A 20,385-nucleotide genomic window follows, 5' to 3' on the forward strand; every position below is an offset into this window, starting at 1 on the left:
CCCCCCCCTCTCCATCTGTAGAGGCTGCACGCAATACTGGTTGCTTCCTGTGTACCCCCTCCCGGAGCCAGGTTACCGGCGCGGCCTAATACGGTACCAGAGCGGTCATTGCGTGGGACGTCGGTCCGCAGTGCTGCCGTTTCCTCCGTGCTAGCTCTCCACGCTGCCAATCCTACCAGGGACCCCTCTTCATTCGGAGCCTCCTGCCACAGCTCTTTTTTCACCAGTCTCCACTGCGTGAGCTCAGTCGGGTGCTCTCCTTCTCCTCCCTCACTGGGCCCCTCCTGCGCTCTGGCGTCCATTTCCCCCACTGCAGCGTGGACGCCCAGAAGAGACATGGGCCGTAACGATGCGCGCCAGTCCAAAATACCCTTTGAATCCAAAAAACCTTCAAAAACGGCGCCGGAGCCTGACGGTGATCCTCCTACCCCGGCTCCTCCGGAGGAGGACTGGAAAGCGTTCCTGCTGGGGATGAAGCAAAGCCTATCCACAATTGACGCCAAAATAGACACCATCAATGTGCGCATTGGCAGTGTGGTTACTAAACTGGAGCAACATGACACCCGCATCAAGGAAACAGAGGACAGAATTTCTGTTCTTGAAGATGGAGCCACTTCAACGGGTAAACAAGTCACTCAAATGGACAGGTTGCTTAAACTTATCGCGGACAAGAATGAGGACTTGGAAGCGAGGTCTCGTCGCAACAACGTCAGAATTCTAGGCCTTGCGGAATCTACCAACACAGGTAAAATGGAGACCTTCGTAGAAAACCTCCTCATGGAACTGTTTGGGAAAGAATCCTTCTCCTCACACTTCATCATCGAGCGGGCCCATAGATCTCTAGCAGCACGCCCGCCTCCTGGAGCCCAACCTCGCCCTATTATAGCTCGCTTCCTGAACTATAGAGACCGAGATGCGGTGTTACAACGGGCAAGAGAAATGGGAACTGTGAAATACTGCAACACTACCCTCTCCTTTTTTCCTGATTTCACCCCCTCCGTTCAGGAGGCTAGGCGCAAATTTGCAACGGTCAAAAAAAACTCCTGGCGCAAGAGATCCCATATGCCATGCTATACCCTGCCAAGTTGAAAGTAACATTTCAGGGTAAACATCACTTCTTTCTTAACCCGCAACAGGTTGAAGACTTCCTTAAACACTGCAGAAGGGAACAAAACAGTGACAAAGCAACTCAGCGCAGATCTAGGTCGCAATCACCTTTGTCGCAACTGGACTGAGAGACTACTTTGTGGTATTGTTCCCTTTTCACTAGGCGCGCACTGTTCATTTACTAACAGATGTCTGATTCTTCCTACTCTGGTTTAGGTACCTGATCGGCACAGGGCTAATCGGTTCATGATTTACCTTCGTGCTCGGTCACCCACCTCCGTCCCACGTTAGACGACTGTTTTTTTTTACCTGTGGTCTGTGGGTGTAAGTAGGGAGGTGGATCGGCGGGTCTGGTGCCCCTAGTTCTGGTCCCCAAATGGGCGAGCCCCCTGAAACCCCTTCCCCCCTGTGGGTAGGGATCTGTATCATGCCTTTTCTGGGTTTTACTTTGTTTCATTTCTGGGTTGTTGGGTGGGGGTTGTATTCCCGGCCAGTTGGGGTTGCCGGTGTGGGTGGGAAGGAAGTTTGCTCCACTACCTATGACATGGTAGAGCACTCTATGATGTCCCTGGGGGGTTTCTGTGCGGGGATTGTATTCTGTTAGACATCAAATGTGCTATGTTTTTCAAATATGTGATTACATGCTACAAGATTAATCCTGTGTCTGAATGGGTGACGTAGGTGATGCGCTACCGGCACACCAATTTCAGTTGATGTCGTGGAACATTCGGGGGCTGAATAACCCTAGAAAAAAGAGGCAAATTTTAAGTTACCTCGATACGCAGGGCATTTCAATTGCTATGCTGCAGGAAACACATTTAAGGCCGGATAGCTCTTCTCTCTTTGCTTCCAGGTGGGCCTCCTGTAAGGTTTTCTCCTCCTACTCCAACTATGCAAGAGGGGTTACGATTCTGGTTAGACGTGGTATGAAATTCGCGCCTGCTGGGACGGAGGTAGATCCCGGAGGCAGATACTGCATGATGTGGGGTAAACTACACTCACATACGGTCCTTTTTGCATGCTACTATGGCCCCAACGTAGACGATACTTCCTCACTGCTCACGTTGTGGGGTAAAATTCAAACTCTGGGCATAGGCCATGTAATACTGGGAGGGGATTTCAACACTGCAGTGGCACCAAGCATTGACAGATCCCACCCCCAGTCTGCACACTACTCCCAAACCCAAGGTGCCCTATCCTCCATTGTTGCTGAACACCACTACATTGACTCATGGCGACACCTACACCCGTCCCTTAAACAGGGCACTCATCACTCTGCAGTGCATTCCACATGGGCACGTCTTGACTACGTGTTCCTATCGGCAGGCCTCACTCCCTGGTTAATCACAGCCCGACACCTCGCCAGGACTTTCTCTGACCATTCCCCGGTCCTAATCTCACTACGCATTCCCATTGAGACCTCCCCTTATTTGAGCTGGCGCCTCAACCCTTCCCATCTCACAGATTCTGCCTTCAAGGCGGACCTAGAACAGGACATCCAGGACTTTTTTGACAGAAACGTGGGGTCGGTGACTGACCTCTCTGTGGTATGCGAGGCCTTTAAGGTCACCGTTCGGGGATGGTGCATCTCTAAGGGGGGCGGAGTCCTTAAATCCTTGAGAGGAGATCTTCGTAAAATTGAATCCCAACTTCGAGATCTGGAACGGATTAGTACTCGCGAGGCCCGTGACCATTCCTCCAACGCCCTCCTTCGGGAGAAGCTGAACGAATATGCGGAGGCGGCGGAGAGGGAGTGTAAATTCCTCGGCAAATAGCACTCTGCACGAGTTTTCGGTGAAGGAGATAGGCCTGGCAGGGCACTGGCATCCGCTGTCCGGTCCCCTAGATACAATAGTTTCGTCACCACCTTGCTTGATGAGCACCAAATCCCACAACAAGATCTTCCTGAACAACTCCGTATTCTTACGAATCACTACTCCACCCTCTACACCTCTCACAGATCGGCACCTATTAATCTGCATCCTTATCTGGAAAACACGGCCATCGCGTGGCTTGGTCCATCCCAACAAAAATTCCTCCACCACATCCTCGAGGTGGATGAAATAAAGGATGCCATCATGTCCATGAAATCGGGCAAAGCACCTGGGTCTGACGGGCTGCCAATCGACTTTTACAAGGCATATATCCACATCCTTGCCCCAATACTACAACAAGTTTACTATTCTGCCCTCGAAGTGGGAACTCTCCCGCCCTCGATGCGCGAGGCCCTTATTACGTCTCTCTTGAAACCGGGCAAGCCACCGGAACACTGTGACTCCTATAGACCCCTCTCTTTGCTCAATACTGATGTCAAAATCCTAGCGAAGGTACTGGCATCCCGCCTTAACCTTTTGTTGGAGCGCCTGGTCCTACCCGACCAGGCGGGTTTCGTCCCCAATAGGGCGACTTCACATAACTTACGCACCCTTCAGGCTGTACTACAAGACATAAACCCCAGATCCGAGGCTGCTGCTGTGTTCCTTGACGCCACTAAAGCGTTCGATTCCCTTGAATGGGATTACCTGCTGGCCCTCCTTGAACGCATGGGGATCCCTTACAGCTTCCTTGATTAGATAAAGTTGCTATACAGCAACCCATGTGCCTCAGTCCTACTCAATGGGGCCAGGTCGGCTCCCTTTGACATACATAGAGGCACCAGGCAAGGACGCCCCCTCTCCCCTGCCCTCTTTGCGATTGCCATTGAGCCGCTAGCGGCCAAACTTCGTCAGCATCATAACCACCGCTCTTTAATCTACCCGGAACGTCAGCTCCTAATAGCTCTGTACGCCGATGACATGACCCTATATGTAAATAAACCACAAGACAACCTTAACCCCCTTCTACGCGAAATCACCAAATTCGGTGCTATTTCAGGAATACAAATTAATTGGTCGAAATCTGCTCTATTCCCCTTAACAGATAAGACCGCGCATTTTCCCCTGGACTATCCCTTAATGTGGGAAACTGAGGAAATAAAATATCTCTGTGTTGTGGTATCTCGGAATCGTGAGACCCTCATTAGGGCTAACTACGGTACCGTACTTGACAAACTGACCGATACCATCACCAAGTGGATCCATCTCCCGCTTTCAATGGCAGGGCGCATCTCTCTTATAAAGATGGTGGTCCTCCCCAAATTGTTATACCTCTTTACGAACATACCACACAATCCGGGTTCACATTTCTTCCGCGCCCTCAATTCCCAATTGTCGAGGCTTATTTGGGGTGGTAAACAGGCCAGGATCAGTCTAAAGACACTCATGTTACCTTATCGTCAGGGAAGGTTCGACGTTCCTAACTTCCAACGTTATTACGATTGTGCCCAGGGCCACTTCGTCGCGTACTGGTTACATCCCCCACCCTTCATGGCCCATCTAGCGGTGGAGGACGGATATATGCGCCCTGTGCAACCGTCGGGCTACCTCTATTCTACGCCGAGTGTTTCGGACCGAGACCCTACCACAGTTGACTGCACGGTGCAGGCATGGAGGCGATTAGCGGTTCACATGGGGGTCGAGTTTTTGTACTCACCATGTATGCCTCTAGCACATGACCCTAGATTACGAGTTACCTGTGAGGAGATTGGTCGTAAACTACTCACGAAACTGGCGATTCACACGTGGGGAGATCTGTGCCTCCAGGGGCAGTTCCGAACATCGGCGCAGTTCTTCGGAGAGAACACCCCCTCCGTCATCGACACGTTCCTCTATGTCCGGCTGTGACAGAACGTTAGGGCAGTTACTCCAAGCTTCCCTGACGAGCCGGACACCCTGGCCCCCCTGCACTCGCTCTTACAAAGGGACAACCCCAGACATGTGGTGTCTATGCTGTACAAGCATGCCCAGCCTGCCCCGATGCCGCCTCCGCTCAAAGTCCGCAGTGACAATGACCTTGGCTCCCCGCTGTCTGACGATCAATGGGAAGAAAGCTGTTCGCACACTAATGCAGTAACCGGTAATACCCTGCTCCGGTTGATTTATTACAAATTCTTGCACCGCATTTACTTCACTCCTTCTAAACTATTCCGGCTTGGCCTCCGTGACACTGACCATTGCCTTAGATGCGGGGTGGAGGGTGCTGATTTCTTCCACCTGGCGTGGACATGCCCTTCCGTCGCGGCATATTGGCATGGCATTTTTAGAACCCTTTAGGACATTGTTGGAGTTGCTATTGATCCCTGTCCCAAGACTGCCTGTTAGGTCAATCGGTCCCGGCACTGACATCGCATAGAACGTTTTTTGCACTGGGCCTCTTATTAGCCAAACGCCATGTAGCTTGTCGATGGGGGTAGAGGCCGTGCTCCTAAATTTAAGATCTGGCTTAACACCATGTCAACTTGGCAAGATCACCTCCACAATTATGCCGAACTCTTACCACACAAGTCACGTCCCAAAGATATCTGGGGTCCCCTCACTGCCTATCTCCTCCGTCAACAGAGCGAGGAGCATTCTGACACTTGAGTACATGCCCTGCCTCTCAGTCCTCCCCTTTGCTCCCTTATCGCCCTCTAAACCAGTAGGTGTCCTCCTCTAAACCCTGGCAGCTCCCGATGCCCAGCTTTAGGCTGGTCCGCGACGCACACTTTATGCCTGACTGCACACTCACGTTATTAACATGTTACATGTAGCACTACCTACACGACCTTTGCACCTTATTGACCTCACAGGTTTGGTTATGGAATCTCCCCCTCCCCCCTCTTCCCTCTTCCCTTTCTACCCTTTCCATGCCAGCCAGAAGTATTTAGTTGGTGCGGACCATACTACCCTCGATGGAGGTCGCTCCTCCCACTACTTAGTACTGTATTATGGCTCCTCACTCTAAGATCCTCTGATCCACATACATTGTATGGTGGTATATCATGGGAAGGACTGTTAGCAGTTGAGTTTCGGTTTCTGGGGTTTTTTGTTTTCACCAAAAATTGATAAAAGAAGCCTCAATTGCTTTTTGCTTGTATACAGTATACTTCCACCCTGTAGCTATGCCATATGTAATACCCGACTATACCACCTTTCTATCGCGGCCGGCCCAGTGGGGTGTAGGCGGCATGCTGTGTTTAAGTACTATTGTCGTGCCTTTTTTAATTATGAGCCTATCCTGGACTCTATTCTGTGTAGCTGCCGGCCTGCAGTTGCAGGTTGTAGGTGTGAAGCTGTGTACTGCCAATTACTCTTGTCATCAATAAAGGTTTCGAAGAAAAAAAAGTCATCTATCGTATGTTTCACCTCTACCCATGTTCTACTAAAGGGGCATTTTTACATCTATTACGTTTGGCTGACTTATGTTCATTAAGTCTGACACGTATTTATCTAGATGTTTCACCTAATATCCTTTATTGCATGGACACATAATGAGGAAAATTAAGTTTTTAGTGCGACAGTTAACCATCTTTTTTAGATGGTGTATTGTAATGTTGTGACTAGGACCAGCACATGAGACTAAGAGATGGGAGGAGAGCTGGGTGGCGGAAGAGGAGGCGCGAGGGTGAAGTTAGGTTAGAGCAAGGATAGGAACAGAATGGAAGCTAGTGAATAAAGCTCCTGTGAATAATATAGTGTTTGCGTCCTTTGTGCTGGCACAGCGACACTACAACTGGCGACGACGGTGGTCGTAACTTGTGCATGCTGCTTACCTGTCTCCTGTCGTGCGTGCGCTCCGCTGCCTCGGAGCTGTGCTGCGTCGCGGACCGGGTGCCCACCCCGGTCGCGTTGTACCCGCTGTGTTGCTGTTTCACTCCGCTGCCTCGGAGCTGGAGGGTCAGCTACCATGCCCTGGGAGTCCACCCCAGCCACGTGCATCTCTGGAGAGGAGATGCCGTGACCGCGACCCGGGAGCCCACCCCGGTCGCGTGTGCTGAGGAGGCGGCACCGTGTCCTGATCGCGATCCGGGAGCCCACCCCGGTCACGTGCTCTGGGCCGTAAGTGCCCGTGTCCAAGTGCCGCCTGTAGAGGAGTGCGGGATCCGGTACTGTGCCTGTTGTGTATGAGTTCCTGCGTTGCTGCTCTCCCCGGCTGAATTAAGCCCGAAATCTCACGAGGAGCAAGATTTCACCGACAGCCATCTTGAAGTCAGGCACCTAACCCAATCCCCTGCGAGGAGTGCCCGGCGGCCATTTTGAGGTCAGGCGTCTGCTGAAAATATCAACAAGCATTGGCAAAGGACTGTGTGAGGAGCTTTCAGGTGCCCTAGAGGAAGTTACAAGGACATATTAAAAGACTTATGGGACTGCCTGCTCATCTGGTTGCCTGCCCTTGATGCTTAGTGCTACAAGTGGAAATACATACCATTCAAGTAGCTGGTGGACTGCTGTTTTTCATAGGCACCCTGCTATTGACCCTACACAATAGCGTAATTAAAGAGTGGCGCTGACGGTGACATTTTGAACCGAGTGGCAGGCGCTGGGAGGGTTCCTGTGATTTGAACATCTTTCACCAAGCATCTGCTCCACCATATTCATACGTGATGTCTGGATCGCCAACGTCAAGACAGAGTCATGCCTCTGCCAGCACCACGTCCACAGTGCAAATGGGTGGACACAGACTCAGCTTGATCGGAGTCCCTTTTCTATGCCCGCCGGAACCTTTGGTCCTCATATCGGGGGGAGGTATGGGCCTTCGCTGGCAGGAGTAGCTAGAAGACTTTGAAGACTTCATGAAAGGGTCTCATGTGACCGAAAAGGAGCAGCAACTGATTGCAGTACGCAATTTAATCTGGAAAGATGTTAGTCAGATTATAAAGGAGCTTCCGGCTGACGATGCGTCGTCCTATGCCAATGTGCGTGACGCACTAAACAGAACATTTCTTCACAAACGGAACGTTGACTATGAAAGATATACATTCAATTTGGCTTCTCAAAGACGAACCCATGAGTACTTTCATCACGAGACTTAGACGTTTGGCCCCTACTGTGAATTTGTTTATTTCTCAACGGAAGACCCCCTTCGCCTGCGAATCATAGAAGGATGTCAGTCTGAGTCGTTACGCAGACGTCTACTAAAGAAAGGCTACTCTCTGGATGAGATCGAAGAAATGTCGCGAGTACATGATCAGGCAGAGGAACATGCCAAGAAAATAGAAGCTGGAAGAGGCGAAAAATGTGAACAAGCATTTCGGCTCCAATCCCGTAACACCATCAGGTCCTCCCCTGCAAAGCAAAGATCATCCAGATTCAAAGTTCAGTCCCAGTATACAAATCGTCGGCGCCGCAGTTCTAGCCAGACTGATAAACGACAGGAGAGTCAACTTAAATGCTATTGCAGTGGATATGACTTCCCTCACACGGAGACATGTCCTGCATCAGGCCAAAAATGCAGGAAGTGTGGCCGGGACAACCATTTTGAGAACGTCTGTGGAGCCCCTCGCAAAGACACCCACAGAGACAATTACAGACAATCCAGACAGTCTAACACTCGCCATCATGCCAAAGCAGTGTGGGACTACAGAGATTCCTCCACTGGTTCTTCACAGTCCAGTCGTCAGTCTCATGGACATATCGATCTCGTCGATCACAAGCTCGTGAATCAAGGTCGCTGTCACCAATATCGCAAGACAGTGATGAGTACGTCTGCATGGTTGCGGACCCGGACCGGCTGAAGAAATACCCGTGACTAGATATTAAAATGGGCACACTCTGGGCCAAATTTGTTCTGGATAGTGGAGCATCTCTCAACTATATTTCAGTTGCAGAATACAAGAAAATGAGTCCACCATCACACTTGCATAAAGCCAAAGTGCGGGTGTACACTTGGATGTCAACAAAACCTCTTCCGTGTTTAGGACAATTCCCGACTAATCTCACGTGCAAGGACAGAACTATTACAGCCCACATTCATGTCATTGATGGTCCTGAAGCGGATTGTCTTCTTAGCTTGCCCATGTCAGAACGACTTCGACTAGTAGACATTCTGTATAAAGCTGATGATGAACCGGACATAGTTCATAAGTTTCCGAAATTATTCACCGGACTTGGAAAGATGGCTCACTGCCAAGTTCGATTGCACATAAACAAACGAGTGACTCCTATAGCACAACATCACAGGAAAATTCCATTTCACCTTCAACAGGAACTTCTTCAGGCTGACATCAATGAGAGAACTTCAGGACCCACACCCTGTCTCCAGTGGTTGTTGTGCCGAAGAAGGGCTCACCTGGCAAAGTGCGTCTCTGTGTAGATATGAGGGCACCCAACACCGCCATTGAAAGAGAAATACACCCGGGGCCTTATATTAGCGACACAATTGCGTCACTCAATGGTGCGCAAATATTTTCCAAACTAGACCTCAACAAGGGCTATCACCAATTGGAACTTCACGAAAAATCTAGATGTATTACCACATTCTTGACTCATCAAGGCCTGTTCAGATACAAAAGACTCCGCTTTGGGGTCTCTTCTGCCGCTGAGATTTTTCAGGAGGCCATCAGAAAGGTAATTCATCACATTCCCAACACTCTAAACTACAGTGACGACATCTTGGTGTATGGAGCAACAATCTAAGAATACGACACAGCGCTGGACAGAGTCTGTCATGCTCTATTGGAGGCTAATCTCACTTTAAACAAATACAAATGTGAATTCCACAAATCTACATGAAAATTCTTCAGACACATCTTCTTAGGCGAAAGAATGAAACCAGAACCAGAAAATATTGCCGCTCTGAATGACACCCCCAGGCCACGAGATGCGGGGCATGTACGTTCCTTCCTAGGCATGGAAAGTTACTGTGCACGCTATATCAAGGACTATGTCACTATCAGCTACACCCTGAGAAAGCTGAACAAACAAGGACACTCATTTCAATGGACCACGAGATGTGGTCAAGCTTTTCATGAAATCAAAACTGCGGTTGAATCTGCCAACAATCTTGCATATTTCAATCCAAGAAGAAAAACTGAAATTACCGTGGATGCGAGTCCCGTAGGACTGGGAGCAATATTGGCCCAATATGAAAAAGAGAGTGATCAACGGCGTATTGTAGCATATGCCAGTCGGAGCCTCCCGGACACATAGAGAGCCTACCCCTAGCCTGAAAAGGAAAGCCTGGCGGTAGTCTAGGCCTGCGAGCATTTTCACATTTTCATCTACGGGAAACACTTCACACTTATCACGGATCACCAGGCCCTGATAACCATCCTTGGAAATCCCAGAGCCAAAAATACCACCCAGAATAGAGCGCTGGGGCATCCGCCTTCAAGAATACACTTATGCTATCATCCACAAGCCGGGAAAAGCTGCAAATCCTGCTGATTATATGTCACGACATCCCAAGGCAATGTCCAAATCTAATCCATCAGTAGCTGAGGAATACATCCATTTTGTAGTGGCTCACGCCAAACCACCCGCAGTTCCCTTGGAGGCCATACTTAACGCTACTAATGAAGTTGTCATACTATAAAATGTAAAACATCACATTCGGACAAACAGTTGGAGGCATTTGGAAGAATCCGGACAGAGTGAACAGATTGACAATCAGGAACTGTCCTCTTTTAGACATGTGAAGGAGGAACTGTTTGTCACCTCAGATGGTCTTGTACTAAGTGACAAGCGGATCATCATCCTGAAACAGTTGAGCCAAGGAGTCATCAACCTAGCGCATGAAGGGCACAGAGGTATTGTAGCCACGAAGAGAGCACTGCTGGAACGGTAAATCTCGCCCATATGGCGACCTCCCTAGGGCTCTGAATCTCTTCCTGCCAATCGTCGTCTTCCAGTATGCCCAGGTCGGATTCCAAGTTGCTCTCAGTGGGGTCAGGGGATCTGGAAGATTATTCATTATCTTCCGATAGGTTAGGGATGTTGCTTTGTCTATCATGGGGTCGAGTAACAGTCGTCCCTCCAAAGGTGAACAGTTAGGTTGTTTTTTTCCTACTTGTATGTAATGGTGTAGGGCATTCTTTAATTGTAAGTAGCGGAATTGTTCTGTGCCGGCCATTTGATATTCAGTCGCGAGTTCCGTGAAGGTGAGCATTCTCCCACCCCACCATACATCCCCGATGGTGTCTAAGCCAATCAGGCTCCATCTGCGAAATCCCTGCAGGTGCCCCACATCGCCTAGTGCATTGCTTTTCCAGAGTGGTGTGGGTTGAGTCAATCATGAGTCCCACCCCAGCAGCTCAGTAGTTGCATGCCATACTCGTACGACCTCTTGTGTATGTGTTGGCAGCGGTCTCCCATGTTGCCTGTAGTACAGGGCCGCAAGGTGCCCTCCACTCCCCATCGCATATTTGTCAATCCTATATGCCAGTTATGTCTGTGCCACAAAGACCCAGCCATTGATGTTAACCAGCTGTGACGCTAGGTAGTAGCTCAGAATGTCTGGGACCGCTAGACCACCCTCGTATACCCTGCGCTGTAATTTGCGCAATGCTCTCCGGGGCCTGCTGCCCTCTCACAGGAGGCTACGTAGTTCCCCCTCGATGGTCTTGAAAAAGGTGTCTGGAATCCTATATGGGGTGTTCTGCTGAGCGTAAAGAAAGCATGGTAGGGCCATCATCTTGAATAATGTTGCTCTGCCCATTGGGGAGATCAACAAGCTCCACCAGTCCTTTATGTCCCTGCGTAGCCTAGCCAACTGTGAATATATATTGAGATTTAGAAATTACTGAGAAGTACTCATGATCCATATGCTTAAATTAAATATTTGAATTTATCGTGTTGCACCAGGGCTGAACAGTCAGTCGTGAGTGGTGGGAGTTCGCCAGCAAGAGTAAAAATGAGGGATTTGTCCCAATGCATCTGATATCTGGAGTATGTACCGAAGAGTCGAAGTATTATTTATCACTCTATGGAATGTTTGTTTGGGTTTGTGTCCGTAGATCTGTACATTGTCTGCGTACAGCGATATACTCTCCTCCCATTCCCCTCCGATGTCTATGCCCCAGATTAAGGGGTCTCCCCTAATACATACCGCTAGTGGTTCTAGTGCCAATGCGAATGAGATAGCGGGCATCCCTGTCACATGCCCCTGTGAAGTGTGAACATCTCCGAGGTTGAGCCATTTACCCGCACACAGACTTTTGGGCACTGGTAAAGGAGGCAAACCCAGGCGCATAAGTGTGGCCCAAAGCCCAGCCTGAGCAACACCGCATTGAGAAAGGGCCATTCGATGCTGTCAAATTCCATTCGGGCATCTAGTGACATGAGAGCGGCAGGTATATGTGGGTGTGCCGCCGTGGCGTGGATTACACCCCATAGTCTTCTGAAGTTAATTTGGGTACTTCCTTGGGGTATGAATCCAGACTGAGGCATCTCTATCTTCATCTGAAAGAGTTGGCACGGAAATGTCTCTGAGCAGTTCTCCTCTTTCGTCCCCGATCTAGTTAACACTGATTGGTAGAGTGACTCTTAGTAGGACGCAAATGCCTATGCTATGTCTGTTCCTAACCCTCACTTTATGCCATCCATCATGCAGATTTTTTTGACCCAGTTCCGCTCTCTTTTCTAGCCATGCGATGAGCTTATTGGCCTTGTCCCCCAAGTCTTATACCCGCCTTCGTGTGGCGATTGCGTGTTGGAGTGCGTCTCCTCCAAATTCCCAAGTTCCCTTTGTTTGAGGCGTATTGTGTATCTCAACCCATGAGCCTCTGATTTGCCGCTACTTGCAGTTTGTTCTAGTATTTCTATCTTGTGTTCTAGCGTTTTACACTTGGAGTGCCTCTTGTTCTTCATGCCCCCTATTGTTGCTTGCAGGTATCCCCCTGCTACTGCTTTGTATGCCTCCCACAGAGTAGAGTGCGAGTCTATTGACCCCACTTTTTCATCGAATTATTGCTGTTTTCGCTTGCTGAATTTGTCTTGGAATTCTCTATTCTGGGCCCTGGAATAGAACTTCCACTGGTGAATGATCAGAAATGCCTCTGCCTTTGTGCTGTGCTCTGCGAAAGTGTCCCACATGCATGCATTGACAACATTGGGGGAGTGACTACGTAGAAATTGCAGGACCATAGTCCGTTTGATTTTGTCCCCCAGGCCATTCACGTTCCAAGTCAAAACTTTCAGTGTGATCATGGTCTGTGATTGTAGGAGAGTAGGGTCTGCTATCCTATGGTCACCCCAAATTTTTGCTTTTTGCTTCACTGGTTTTAGACTACTGAGGCTGTGGGCCCCCCGCCTGCTGTTCTCTCTCTAAATTACTGATACATGTGCTATAGGTACATACCACAATTGGAAATGGACTCCTTGTCAGCCCCTGTACTATGCACTATAGGTGCCCAGGGCATAGGTGCCACCAAGGCCTACCAGGGGCTGCAGCATATCTTTTGCCACCCCTGGCTGGTTCTTAAATTGACACAACTGGCTGATCACTCAGCTTGGGCAAGGTGGTGTAATCACCCCTTGCTTAGATATAGTATACCTATATCTGGACACATAAACCTGTGAGCCACTCCTATGGCAGGCCTTAGCAATCCTGGAGGCAGAGTGCGTGGTTTAATGTGAGATGGAGCTCTAGCATGAGCTGAGCCTGTCTGCAGCCGTCGGGAACAAATCCCTAAGCTGTTTCAGGGTAATGCCATACCATATACTCTTAAGTGCATTATAATCCTCGCGGTTATATAGCAACTCTGGTTTGGCTTTATCAAAACATGTCGTGTAAGGTGTCATACGATTTGGAATACTATCCCCTCGTCAGTTCTGGCGACGGGGATAGCATTCCACCCCTCTAGAGGGGTAAGACATGTTACTTTACTTAAATGCGGTTAATTTCTAAAAGGGCCTCAGATCCACAAAATGGATGCTTCTGCCACAGACACAAGTCTGACCCCCTGAAGCTGACCGAAACTCAGCCCAAGGGGCCTGGACAAAGGGTTTCCTGTCGCAGGGCGGTGTTACCACCCCCCAGACAGGAGATAGTGGATTGTAGCAGGGAGGTTTGAAAGAAACCAGACAGTGCCTGGGGAGCACAAGGCTGCCCCTTGCATAATCCGGCCAAACCGGTTCTGGGGCACTCCAGCCCCCGTCCCAGAGCGGCCAGGATCAAAGGAAGGGGGTGTATCCACCCACTTCCTGGGTCCCACCCATAGAAGGGGACCTAGCAGGTAATCCAGCCCCCCAGATTCGAATAAGAGTGGGAGCAGTGCCAATGCACTTCAGATTATCCTGATGAAACATAAGAAACGAAACTCTGGACCCTTCGACATCCTACTCAACGTAGAAGACTGAAGAATCTCCCTTGTGGTCAAGGAGTGACCACCCTGTGCAAACAGGCACCATCCAGCCCTCGACATCTACTTTGTTGCAGTTCCCGCCGGAACTCGAGCGACAGAGATTGACGAGATCAAGCTTGCCTGCCTTCTAACAGCCCGATCCACAGTCCCTGCAGAGCTGAGACCCGTGGAGGCGACCGGAAGCGTGGGGCACGCCATCTTGGAAAGACCACGAGACGCTGACCGTGCAGCCCACGAGTGACTCTCGAAGCTGTACAACGGGGTTTGAGAAGCCCCAACCCTGAGCCACTCTTGCATCGAAGTTCAGCCCCCTACACTCGACGAGTGCTGCGTGGGGCCCTTCTGCTTATTTTGGCTCACCGCGTTGGCCAGTCCCTTGCTAGCTGGCTTGTGGCCCCTGTGCCGACGAAACTTGAAATACGACTTGTGATTCTGGTTGCTCCAGATTTGCACCAGCTCCCCTAAAAAGGAGCCCCCACTCTGACCCTCCTGGTCCGAGTGAGAAGCAATTTTCCAGTTCCGCGTGGATTGCTTTTGCCAAGTGTTGTTTGCTCCAATCTTGAAGCCGACAGCGCCGACGGCGAGAGCCTGCGTGGGACAGATCGTGACCTGCTCCTGGACTTTGTAGATGCCCCAGAGCCCACGTGACAGCGGAGAGAAGCTCCTCGACAACCACCTGATTGCGCCCAACATTGCCTGGTTCCGTCCTGGTTCCACCCTGGTCACTGCTGAGTGACCCAGACTCTGTCCCCTCTGCTTTCAGGTACTTTTCGACTCGAGTCCACCCTTGGACTCCACCGGACACTTCTCCTTCACCTCGCCTGCAGCCCTTTCAGCTCCAAGCACCAAGAACCTGCGTGACGAAACCCGACACTACTTCGACCCTGTGCACCCACTTCCTGTGGGTGAGGTAACATTGCAACGCCGGTGTTCCCACACTGGTACACACCTCTAGGGTCTGTGTCTTAAGTTTTGTTCCTCTAGGTTCAGCGGAAGTGTCCTTAAACTCTAACTTTGTAACTTTTACGCACCATTGGTTAACATTGATGCATGCGTGCACTTTCTGCACTGCACCCGAATCCCGCGGGCTTTTCCCGACTTCAGTATTGCTTGTCCCGACTGCTCAGCAATTCCCTAGGCCCTAGGCCTAACCACTGATCGATTGGTATCTCTTATACCATTTTTTTAGTATATGGTTTGAGTGGCCCCTTGGCCTCATCCAAAATTGTGCAACTTTGTATGTTATACTGTGCTTTTGATTTAACACTTGTGCCCCTTTATTCATAAAGAATACTGGGGATTGTTTTTAGTAATAAATACATATATTTTTATAATATATACTTGTGTGGTTTCCTTTCATTTGATATTACAGGATTGTATGTGGTAAAACAGCTCGCTTAACACGACCCCTTAAGTTAAGCCTTTAAGGCTGCTTAGTCCATGCTACCCCTAGGATAGCTTGTCTAATAAGGTTGACTTACAACCAGACACAATAAGGGTTTTTTGGACTGATACAAAGTGGTTCCAGAATTGGAAACATTATATATCAGGCCAACTTCTCACAGTGATGGTTTAGCTATATCTAGGTGTTTAGTGTTTAAAGTTACCTTCCTACCCCCTCTCCAACCCTCCCCCCCTAGTTGCTGCACAATGTGCCTAGCCTGAAATGATGGATCAATGTGCAAATCGAAGATAACATTAAAAACATAACCTTAAGATGAGGAAACTAGTCCCCTTTGTAGTTGCCCCCCTCCCTGACACCCTGCACTGTAGGTTTAGAACTACCCACTTCCCCAATTTGCAGAGCACCTGTCAGAACCATTCTAACTACAACTTGGGGTTGGCTGGCTCCGCCACTCCTGTATATGCAGCCGCCCTCATTTAATCAATTAATAACCATACATGTTACATGCTGTCCAAATTCAGGGGCCCGCCCCAGTAGTCCGCTTCAGGTATCGAATATGCCTCAGTTACCTTTTTAAGTTTTGTTCCGTTCCACTTTTGCCTACTGGGTAGGTGCAGTGACCCCATTTTCATTGCTGTTCAGTGGTTCTTTCAAACTCCCTCCTCACAGCCGGTCGGTGTCCAGCATCAGTCCCAGAGAAAATATTTGCTTCTGTTGCATCTTTGTAGGCTCCTCCAGGGGAGGTGCGCCCCCGATCTTCCTGTCTCCGACCCTGTTCCTGTCGCAATTGACGAGTGGTTTTCTGCTCTCCTTCAAGCCACTCGCATACCTCCTCAGGTGTTGTAAAATACCAGGATTTGTCAATGTCCAGGACTCTGAGCTTGGCAGGGAATTTCAGAATGTATTTGAAGTTTTTTGTTCTTAAAGTTCTCTTGACCTCGTTCATGGTGCGTCGCTGCAGCTAAACCATGAGGGCAAAGTCTGAGAAGAGTCGGATCGATGAGTTTTCATAAGGTAGGTCGCCCTTTGTCCCGGAAGTTAAGGATTCGTGCAATTATGGTTTGTGGTGGGGCCCCTGGTTTTGGCGGTGGTACAGGTGCTCTGTGTGCTCTTTCCACAGAGAAGTGGCTTGATAGACGCTTGGGTTGGAGGTGGTTAAGTATAAGATCTTCCAAAAATAGTCCAGCATCTGGGCCCTCTGCCTCTTCAGGCACCCCCACCACCCTAATGTTGTTCTTGCGGGCTCGTCCCTCCTGGTCCTCAAGCTTCGTCGCCATCATCCTATGTTGGGTTGTGGCTTGCAGTTCACTTACATTTGTCGCTGTTACCCCTACTTTTTCTGAGGTTTTACTCAGATCCGCTCTCAGGAGGTTCACCTCAATTATGACCTTATCCAGTTTGGATTTTAGGGTCATTCCCAGTTCTTGGATTGAAGACATAGAGTTTCGGCACCTCAAGCTGCACAAAAAACCACAGAGGTTCTCAAAGAAGCAGGAAGACCGGCCTCTCTAAAATATGGCATATATTATGAAAATGGGTGCACAAAACACAACACAAACTGGAACAAAGACCCCACAGTCCTATAAATACTTCACACAACAACTGGAGAACGGGCTTTCCTATGCAATGCTGAAGGTACACCTGGCAGCCATTGTAGTGTAACCAAGAAGTGTTTCTTCCAAATGCCATTAGTCAGCAGGTTCCTGGAAGGGACATAAAGTCTGGCACTACCCACAGCAACGGCCACACTAACTTGGAACCTCAGCCTGGTTCTCAAGCAACTGATGAAGCTACCCTATGAACCCATGCAAGACTGCCTTCCTAGTAGTCAAAACATCACTTCACAGGGATAGCGAACTGCAGGGACTAACAGTGCAGGAACCGTACAAACAAGTACCAAATCACTAAGGAAGACCAAACAGTTCTTTGTCTCTCTTGCCCTGGTGACTAAGAGGTCTCCAGTGACTAAGGCAACCATAGCAAGGTGGATATTTCAGACAATGCAAAGGTGCTACACAACAGCAGTGGTGACACTAGGAGAAAGATAAAGGGCACACTCCTCCAGGAAGAAGAGGGTAACACTAGCCATAATAGCCACATGGTCCTCAGTACACACATTTGCTAAGCATTACAGTGTTGAAATCCTAGCAAACAAGGAGACACAGGTTGGACAGAGAGTACTCAGAAACGTGTTTGCAAATATAAGCTTGTTATCTACCCAGCCTCCTGCATGACAAGAGAATACAGCTGCACAATCAATTCACAGCATGTGAATCCAAAAAGATGTTAGGAGTAGTTTAGCAGCTTGAAGACTTTCTGTATTCACATGCGGCCCTCCCACCTCTGCCAGAAAAGGAGTGCGTAGATTTGCAACAGGAAGAGAGCCAATCAACCATGATGGAAGCTACAAACATAGGAATGTCAAAGAAAAGAATCTGAAGATAGCTACCATGTAATTGAGTTTCCTGGGCAATCATAAACAGACAGAAAAATCCATTGTGTAGGGGGCATAGCAATCATACACAAGAATAGCATCTCATTGACGGAAACCGAATCCCCCAAGTACAACACTTTTGAATGTCTTACCGCCAACATCAAGACGAGGTAAAACAAAACACTGTCTTGCAATCTCCTCTACCATCCACCAGGCAACAACACCCCATTTGGAGAACACCTATCAGATCTGATATCTAACTGTGCACTCAGGGACGCCAGCAACCTAATTCTAGGAGACCTCAACCTCCCTGGAATGAGGAAAACAACCTGCTGATTCAAAACCTGACCAAACTCCTACACAACAACAACCTCACACAACACTGCTCAGAGGTAACCCATATCAAAGGATCAACCCTGGATGTCATTATTGCCCAACCTGACGCAGTGACGATCGACCGCATCATGCCAGTCGACAGGTCTGACCATCATATCGTCCTATTTCACATCAACCAATCGATACTACACAAACCCCCAAATCGGGTCCACCCCCACTGGGTAAGAAATCTAAAGCAGATTCCCCATGGACGTCCTAGAAGAAAAGATAAACTCTCTCCTCCCCACCTCCTATGACGACCTATCCACTACAGAACTCACCTCTCACTACAACTCCACCATGATCAACATTTTGGACCAAATAGCACCCTTAAAACAAAAAAGAGCCAGGGCCACTCCTTCCAGATTTGGTTTTACACCGACATTAACGCAGAAAGAAGACAACTCCAAGCAACGGAAATACTCAGGCAGAACAATCCTCCTGGACCAAATCAAAGCAACACGCAAGAAGTACAAAACCCACATCAAGCGCGAAAAAAAGTCCTTCTTTCGCAATGCCCTTGAAAACGCTAAAAGCAGACGAAATGAGCGCTTCACCCTCATCAGGCAACACTTCCAAGCCCCCCGTGTCCACAACACAGGCTTCTAATGCCCTGTGGGAGAACTTTGCCAACTTCTTCAACGACAAAATCTCCAAGATTGAGCTCTTCCTGGACATCAACTGTATCCTTGTCCATAGGAGCCCAGACCCAGGAGCAGATGGTAGCACACCCAATCACCCTCCTAACCAATAGAAATCATTCAACCCCATCTCGGAATTAGAGATAGTCAAACTGATCTCCACCTCTAAACCCTCCTCTCATGCCTTGGATCCTATTCCTGTCCAACTGGCCAAAAAGCTAAAACTCTCCCTAGCACAGCTCTGGACCAGGATCATAAACAGCTTCCTGAGCTCCGGAGTCATTCCGTACTGCCTCAAAGTTGGCCAAGTCACGCAACTACTGAAAAAAACAGGCTTGGACAACAATGATTTGAATAATTACAGACCTATCTCCAATCTTCCTCTCCTGGCCAAAACGTTGAAAAGTGCGTTTTCTTCCAGCTGACACAACACATGGACAGCATCAACCTCCTGGACCCCCATCAATCGGGCTTCAGAAAAGGGTGTAGCACAGAGCCCGTGATCCTTAATATCATGGATGATCTACACAAGTCCCTCGATTCAGACCAATGCTCCCTACTCATCCTCTTGGACATATCGGCAGCCTTCGATACAGTTGACCACCAACTACTCATTAAGGTACTCCAAGAAAGGTTAGGAGCTGAAGAGGCAGTCTTACACTGGTTCGGCTCCTTTCTCCTAAATCGCTCTCAAGGAGTTAAAATCAACAACTTCAGGTCGGACCTTCACTCTGTCAGCAGAGGCGTCCCTCAAGGATCAGTACTCTCCCCGCAACTAATCAACATATACATGGAACCCCTCACCACCATTCTCAAAAGATCCAACATTCCCTTCCACCTCTATGCGGACGACACCCAGATCTATCTCGAAACCTCCTCCATTGAAGACATCCAAAGACTCAACGACACTCTCAAAGAAGTTCAACACTGACTCTCATCAAACCACTTGAAATTGAATCAAGACAAAATAGAAATCCTCCTCATTTCTAATAAAACAGAAAACCTCCAAGTCACAGAATGGCTAAAAGCAATTGAGGCTCTCAACGACAATCTCTACATCATGGCCAACTCCGTCAAATCGCTCGGAATCACCTTGGACCCCAAAGTAAGCATGGTTAAACACATCAAGAACACAGCAAAGAGTGCTTTCCTCAACCTGAAACTACTAAGCAAGATAAAACACTTCATCCCGAACAATGACCTCAAACAAGCGACACAATCCTTGATACTTTTCATATTGGATTATGGAAATGCAACCCTCACA

The sequence above is a fragment of the Lissotriton helveticus genome, chromosome 2_1 (genome assembly GCF_964261635.1).
Source record: "Lissotriton helveticus chromosome 2_1, aLisHel1.1, whole genome shotgun sequence".
NCBI classification, from domain to species: domain Eukaryota; kingdom Metazoa; phylum Chordata; class Amphibia; order Caudata; family Salamandridae; genus Lissotriton; species Lissotriton helveticus.